Raw genomic sequence first — 8,782 nt, forward strand, 5'->3', positions numbered from 1 at the left:
TGGAAAATCTGTATTCGCGCCTAAAATTTTTTATATGTGATTGCTAAATCAGAATCTAGTGATGGCTCAAAATTTTCCGATTTCATAATTGTCTTCCAACATGGAAAGGAGCAGAGCCACAACTAGAGAAAGCAGGTAGGTCTGGTGCTCCGGACGCTGGACCAGAATGTGAGTCGAATTCACCCTTTAACTGCTTCTTCTACATGCAAGGGGCGCCAAAATTCCGAATTGCCCCAGATGACAAAGTATCTAGTTACGGCCCTGGGAAGGGGTCATCAATTCCCAGAAAGGTTGAAAAAAGATTATTTAAGATACTTCTCTCGTGAAAAAACCATGCTTGGCTCTTACAAAATTTGGCTGGTGCCTAAATTTTTTAATGATTTTTGTCGAGCCCTGTATTTATTTATATTTTATGATACAGTGCATATTTCCCCCAAAATCAAATTACATGTCACTTATTTAAGATTTATTTTACTCTCATATATCAGGTTTTAAATTAGAAAAATAATAATTTTTTTAGTTGCATAAATTTCTTATTAAAAACTCGATTCAAATATTGTCCCTTTTACAAGTATGCAAGAAAAATGGAGTTTAAATTTTTCTTAAATAAATTTTAAATATGATTGAAAAAAATAAAACATGGTAAGTTTTATTAATTTATTGATATGTCTAACAGAAAAAAAAGTACTTTATACTACGCTTTATTGATTATAAGTATTAGAGGGCTGCAAAATCTAGATTGTTTTTGAAGATTTTGAATTAATTATCATTAAAGAAAATGTTTAAAATGCATGAATTTATCAAAAATGTGTAGCTATATTTAATATCGCTTACTTTTTCTGTCAGGAAACTGTGCGGAATCACAAGGAACTTTTCCGTTTTCTTGTAATACAACATGTTTTACTAACAGAAGGTTATACTGTACGTGCACAACCGAATGTGGTCCACACAAACCATAAAATACTGTGGAACTGTCCATCTCAACATTTGTGGGGGGGGGGGGGGGTTTCAGTGGAAAAACAAGGAGTTTACTTCAAGTGGCTCCAAACACAGCTATTCTTATTTTGCAGAATCACAAACCTCGTCTAGATTTTTCTTCACCACCGTAATTTCTTTATATTCCAATTAGGATCATCTATGTCGGCGTCCTTCACGGATGGCCATCCATTAAGCACAAAAGCTTTTAAAGCCTTGACCGGCGGCGTCAAGAAGAATGTAGTTTTCAGGATCAGAAGGGGGGTCCCCATATGGACGGATGCCTCCAGGTGACATATTCCCCACATAAGCGACACGCTATACACTCCCCGTCCTTCTAATTAGGAAATGGTGATTGTATTCAGTAAACCTGCATTGAAGCAGCCGAAACTGAACCCCATTGAAATGCTCTTTGACAGCTGCAGAAGGGGCGGCCCCTTTATCATGAAGAAAAAAAAAAATACATGGAATAAAAAGTCCGCCAAAGATCCCAGGCTAGAAGCCCTTCTCCAGTATGTGGGAGTCCATGGCCGTGCTTATAGCTCGCTGAGTGCCCCCCCCCCCCCGGGAAACACGCCACTAGATGCCACAGACGGGCTGTAACTAGGAGTGAAGATCATTTTATTGTCGGGAAAGGGGGGGGGGAAAGCATCGAAATACCTCCTTGAGATCGACTGTGATGCCGCAAGATATTTAAAATTTCTAACAGTGCTGCGAACGTAAACAGGGTATGTAAAACCCCCTCTTTGCGGTCACCGGCTGGACAAATAGAAATTCGTCCGTAAAAAAGAATTGATCGGGAAAGGAGGAACCCTATTAAAACCTTAAGAATAATTCTTCATTTTGAAATAAACACAATTTTTTGAATAACATAAGTAAGAAATACTACATCCTTTTTAGAAAAATTCCCCAATATAATTTGCAATGGAACATAGAAAAAATTACAGTATTTTCCGATAAATAGAGGTCGCATCCTGTAAAATGGCCGGAAAAAAGTGTTTGTGGAAAAATCGCCACTTTTTTTTTTACATGTCACAGCTTCGTATAAAGGCCGAAACTCACTGTACTGACGTGACGTGATTATTCCGAGTCTAGGTGTGGAAAACGTATCCATGCGAATTTTTTTGGGGGGAGAGGGGAAGATTGAGCCAGCTCTCCGAAATTAATAAGGGGGGGGGGGGAGTCTCGATCCCATTGGCTTAAAACAAGTTACGACAGGTAATACAAGTTACGACTTAATGCACTTAACATACGACTTAATACAAGTTACGCTTACGACAGGTCCAAGCACTTCCCTGTGAAAAATCGGGGTCCTCGCGAAAGATCTGTCCAAAAGCCCGGTCCAACGGAGACAGGATCATTTTAGTCGTGGAGGGAGGGAAGAGTATGTAATTTTTTCACCCTCTCCCCGAATCCTCCTCCGATCGAAATGATATTTTTCGTCTTCCACCCCCCCCCCCCCCACCCAGAATTAGCAGTCCCCACAAGAATTCCGCCTGTGAAAACTGCCTTCTTCCCTAGTTCCGGCCCTGGCTACTTAAGTGTTGGAGTACTGGAAACAGGGCTGGGGGGAGGGGTCAAATGTCTAGGGTGCCGGACCAGAGGGGGGGGGACGCAAATTTCACCTTTTAACCTCTCTTCAACATTTATTGAAATACCGTATTTAAAATTTCTATATAAGAGTGCTGCTAACGTAGATAGTTTGAGAATCCCTGATTTATAAGGAGGAAATTTCATATTCCTAGTATTAGAATGCAATAGTACCCGGCTCAGGGGGCTTTGAAATTTTCCATTCATTTCTTATTTTCTTTTTTTTTGTGTGTTAATTTTATTTTACTATTATTTATTTGATTCCCCTCAAAGGCACCGGAACCTAGGAGTGGAGGATATTTGAGCCCAAAAAATTTTGTAAGGCGGTTGAGCCCCCCCCCCAATAGTTTTTAGAAGAACAATGCAGTGCGTCTCTCTCCACCCAATGTTAATTTCTTCATGTCAGCGCCTCTGTTGTGAAGAACTTATTAATAAGCTTAATCATTGTTCACTTTACCTCCTCCCACTTTTTTTCTTTTTTGTGTTGCATCATGTCCCCATCCCCAAGGGTCACACTCAACAAAAGAAGGAAGAGATGCTCTTGAGTTTACCGACAGTGCAAGCAAGAGAAAGGTTCCCCCGCCCCCAAGTTATCTACACTGGTACCTTCAGGCGCCACTCTGGGAGGACGCAATTTAGGATGAATGGATGCTGGATTGATTCGGAGATAAGACTACTATTGTCACAGAACAAGTGCGTTGAGATTCTGAAGAAAAGTAAAAAAATAAAATTTCGAGCAGATGGATTTCTACTATTTAAAGAAATTTTTTGTCAAAAAGTTTTTTCTGAGCCAAGTGTGGGAAACATATCCACTCGAATTTTTGGGGGGGGGGGGCCGAGCCGGCTCTTCTAAAATGTTGGGAGGGGGGAGCTCGGGTCCATGGGCCGGATACAAGTTTACACCTATGTTCTACCCCCACCCCCAGTCAAATTTTGTTGTGAAGGGGCTAGAAAAATGTTTCGGCATCGGTCCTCAAGATCTGTTATGAATGGGCATTTAGAATGTGCTTTTTTCCCCAATATTTTTCAAAAAAACATTGAGGGGGGGGGGGCCTAAAAGTTATTGGTCCTCCGCATATACGAGACTCAAGCGTGTACGAAGGAGAGGGAGAATGCATTGCACAATGGTTTTTTTCAGTAATTACTGGGAGGCTCAGTCCCCTTACAAAATTTATTGCGGGGGGGGGGGCTCAAATGGCCTCAGCCTCTAGGTTCTGGCACCTATTCTTTATAGAGTGTAATTTATTTCGGTTTCAATATCATTGCTTCCCAATGTTCAACCTCCCCCCCCCCCCTCCCCACCATGCATCTTTGGGCTTATTTTCATGTCGGCGCCATGGCCGTCCTCCGGTCGCAGTGAACAAAAGAAGAGACACTCCATCGAGAGACACTCAGTTTTTGCCACAGGCAAAGAAGAAAGAGCCCCCTCAACACCTCAAAGAATCTTCCTCTCAGCCTTGCCTTCTGGCAGTAACCGATGGAACCCGATGGAGGGTGCAATTGGGGATTGAACGGCAGGGAATAAATGAGATAAACGTATTGTCATGGAACAAGAAAGCCAAAGACCATCCAGATTTTTTAAAAGAACTAAAATTTTGTGCAGATTGTTTCCATTAACTAATTCATAATTAGGACAACTTTTGGTTAAAAAAAAAATTTTCATCATTGCAAAATGAATAAGCCATATTCATACGCATTTTTGGGGGGGCTGAGCCGCGTCTTCAAAAATGTTGGGGGGGCTCAGGCCCATGGGCCCTATAGAAGTTTACGCCTATGGGTGAAATCCTTGTGGTTAAAGGCTTGTATTGCGAATTCTACGACTCGATGCAGCTGCGTGACACAGGAGTGGTTCCTTCTGAATCCATGCTGCTCAGGACGAAGAAAATTAGAAGATTCGAGATAGTTATTGAATCGTATAAGAAGAATACGTTCAAACAGCTTAGATATATTGCTCAGAAGGCTGATAGGTCGGAAGTTTTTGGCTATGAGAGGGTTAGAGCCAGATTTCTGGCTCTAACCCTATCTTCGTTCGGATGGGATCCATCTAAATAAGAGAGGGGTCTGGGAGGTTTACGATAGTCTTAGGTCAGGTTTTTTACTCCCAGACCACGTAGTCGGGAATGCGGGTTAGTTAATGATAATCACAACAGTACTGACGGGGAATTACCCACCTCTGACTTGGATGGCTTCTCGATTGACAACAAACCACCGGGCAAATTAAAATGTGTGTTAATAAATGCCAGGAGCTTGGGTAACAAGAAAGATTTTTTAGAAACTATGATAGTTGTGGAGGACTTGGATCTTATAGCCATTACAGAATCTTGGGCAAACGATGGGGATGAATCTTTCTTACACATCTCCGGATACGATACTTTTTTGAGAAATAGATCTGATAGGAAAGGGGGTGGAGTGTTGATATACGTGAAATCATGTCTGAAGGCTAGAGAGTGTAACGTGCAGAGAAGTGATATTGAAACCATATGGGTTGAACTTGAGAACAAAAGACGCCATAAGCTTATTGTTGGGGTTTGTTACAATCCACCGAATAGGGATCAAAACTATATCGCCAAAATGCATGATGAAATTTCCTACATGTGTAAGCGAAAGAGGGTTCTCATACTAGGGGATTTCAATTACCCGGGTATTGATTGGGAGAACCTTTCATCTGGAAATCAGTATGAAAGAGACTTTCTTAAGTTGGTGCTCGAAAATTTTTTGTATCAGCATGTATCAGAAGCCACTAGGGGTACTGCTATTTTGGATTTAGTTCTTACTAGTTCTGAGGATCTAGTTGAACATGTTTCGGTGGGGGAAGAGTTTTCTTCCAGTGATCATCGTATCGTCAGATTTCTCTGTAACTTTTCCTCGGGTAAGGTTGATAACAAAAGACTGGTTCCTTGTTTTCGGAGAACTAACTTTGATGTTTTGCGAAGAAGGTTAGCGGAAGTTTTCAAAGACCGGTTGGAATCAGTAGGGGTGGTAAGTCAATGGGAAGAATTTAGTACGAAGCTGTCCTCTGTTTTGCACGACGTCATACCCTTTGTTCGAAAAAAGCGTGTTTGTACATCACACCCTCTATGGTTCACGGATAGCGTGCGGAACCTTTATCTTGAAAAGAAAAGAGCATTCAGAGAGTATAAAAGTGGACGAGGTGACCTATCATTGTTTACTGATAAAAGAAGACTGTTGAAGAAAGCGATAAGGGATAGTAAAAAGCAAGTTGAATCTAGGTTGGCAGATAACATTGGCTCTGACCCAAAATCATTCTTTCGATACGTCAATAATGGATGTAAGGGGACAGTTGGCCCCCTCTCGATAGGAGGCTCAAAAGTAGAGAGCAATGTAGGCATGTGTAGTGCTTTCAATGACTTTTTCGCGTCGGTTTTTAATGGAGATAATGATATTCGATATACGGGTGTTGCATGGGGTAATAAAACGCTCAACGATATTCAAGTGGAAGACGTGGAGGTCCTAAATCTTCTAAGAAATGTATGTGCAAGCAAAGCACCAGGACCAGATGATATCTATCCCAGGGTTCTCAGGGAAGGTGCTAATGAATTGTTGGGGCCAGTCGCACAGATATACAGGAGTAGTGTTGCTGAGGGTATCGTCCCGAGAGATTGGAAACTGGCTAACGTTGTTCCGATATTTAAGAAGGGTAGTAGAGAAGTGGTGTCTAATTATCGTCCAGTGAGTTTGACGAGCTCCCTCTCGAAAATTTTGGAAATTATCATCAAAAGGCAGTTTGTGAAGTGGATAGACGAGAATAATGTATTGTCGGATAATCAGCATGGGTTCAGGAAGGGGAAGTCATGTGTAACTAACCTCCTTTGCTTCTATGATTACGTGACTAAGGCTTTGGGTAAGAGCAAAAATGTCGACGTTGTTTACCTTGATTTCCAGAAGGCATTCGATCGGGTCCAACATGGCAAACTCTTGAAGCGTTTACACGAGATTGGAATAGGGGGCAACTTGCTGAATTGGATAGAATCGTGGTTAAGAGATAGGTCGCAACGAGTTATGGTGAACGGGGAATTCTCTGGTTGGACAGACGTCACAAGTGGAGTTCCTCAGGGAAGTGTCCTTGGCCCCATACTTTTTTCACTTTTTATCGATAAACTCGATCAGGGTATCGATGGAATTACTAGCAAATTCGCAGATGATGTGAAGCTAATGGGGGTAATCGGAAATGAAAGCGATAGGGAGTTGCTCCAGACCAACTTAAACAAGATTGCAGCATGGGCAAATGAATGGAGCATGACGTTTAGCGTAGATAAGTGCATGGTCGCTCATTTTGGTTCGAACAACCCACGGTTCTCTTACGAGTTGAATGGTGTCACTATCCCGGATGCAACTAGAGTCACCGATTTGGGAATTCTCATTGACGAGCGACTTAAGTTTTCTGAACATTGTTCAGCGGTTGTCAAAAAATCGAATATAATGCTTGGTCTCATTTTCAAAAAGGTCTCTTCGCGTTCTCCTAAAATCATTCTTCCGCTTTTTCGAGGCTTAGTTCGTCCTGGACTGGAGTATGCTGTAAGGTTTTGGAGACCATACCTACAGAGGGACATAGACTTGGTTGAAGGGGTGCAGAGAAGAGCTACGCGTGTCCTTATTGGCACACGGGGCTTGAGTTATGAAGAAAGACTTCATTTTTTGAATATGTTTACATTGGATGAACGCAGGTGTCGAGGAGATATGATCGAAGTGTTCAAAATTTTCAATGGGATGGATGGGATGGACCATGAACTTTTAGTAAACCGCCAATCAACTGCTTTTACAAGGGGACACCAGTATCGATTGGTGAGGGACAATGCAAGGTTATGGTGTCGCAGGGAATTTTTCTCCAATAGGGTTGTTAATAAATGGAATAGCTTACCCCCGGAGGTAGTAAATTGTAACACAATTGACACGTTCAAAAAGAAATACGATAAACATGTTGGGGTAAATCGAGAAGCTATCCATTCTTACAATAAGACAACCATAAGTATTCTTTATGGGCATTGTATAATATTTTATCATGTGTATATATTGTTTGTAATTTGTGTTAATTGCATTTTTAATTGGGTTGCTGTATTTTTGAAACATATGACAACCATATTTTTATGGGCATCTTTTTATCAGCCACCTCGTTGGGCATTTTGCCTGTTGTGGCGTTGTATTTGTATTTGTATTTGTATTTGTGGATAGGTTTGATTACTGAAAGTTTCCATATTTTCGGGAAGTGACAAATTTTTAACAAGCTATTAAAAATGTTGGTGAGAGTCACAAGAGCAGATAGGGGCAGATTTTTGAGAGCAAGATTGGAGATTTCATCCAGACCAGGGGCTTTCTTGATCGAGAGCTTGTTAATAAGTTCTCTAACCTCCTCCATAGTTGTTAGCTCTGAATCTTGAAACCCACTAAGACTTTGATGACGTGGTCTGTTGAGAAATTCCTCAATTTTATTCAAGTGTTCAGCCAATCGGTTGATTCGTGTTAGGTTTGAATTGACCCTCATAAGTTTCGGCAAGCACTTCCGCTACCTCAGCATCAGTGAAAACCAGTTCACCTCGTTCGTTTTGAATTTTGGTAATTTTCTTGCTTTCCTTTTTGCAGATCTTCCAAACTTTCCAAAGGGAACCTTCACTCGCAGTGGCCTCTTCAACGAAGTTCGAAAAGCGATCGTTGACGAATCCTTTGATTTCTTTCCTGATTTCCTTTTCCAGTCGATTGAGTACAACTTTATCCAAAGGGCGACGAAATCTTTGCCAGGATTTTCTTATTTTATTTTTGAGTCTGATTTTTTCCTTTAGCTCAAGAGAGATTCCAAATTTATTTCCCTGGTATTTGATTTTTCTAGCTGAATTGTGTAATGCGGCTTTAATACTGTCCGAAAAGATGACCGTTGCTGCTTCAATTTCCTCCTTGTTTGCATGCTGGAGTTCGAGAGCTTCGTCAACATCTAGCAGATACCCTGAATTTATTCCAGTCAGTGGCAAGGCAGAAAGGAACATCTTGAGGCCTTGTTAGATCAATCGTGAATATGATTGGATTATGTGTTGAGTTGAGGCCAGTGAACGATTCTAAGTCAACATTATTCCGAAAGTTTTTAGAAAGACCATAGTCAAGTACATCCGGTGTACCCCGCCCTCCAGGGTGGTGTGGAACTGGAGTGTATTTGTATGCATTTGTTTCTACACCATCTTTCCAGAATTCTACCACAGGACTTTGATCT

The sequence above is a fragment of the Pholcus phalangioides genome, unplaced genomic scaffold (assembly GCF_987345545.1).
Source record: "Pholcus phalangioides strain wild (caught in Gottingen) unplaced genomic scaffold, Ppha-v1.0 ptg000008l_1, whole genome shotgun sequence".
NCBI lineage: Eukaryota > Metazoa > Arthropoda > Arachnida > Araneae > Pholcidae > Pholcus > Pholcus phalangioides.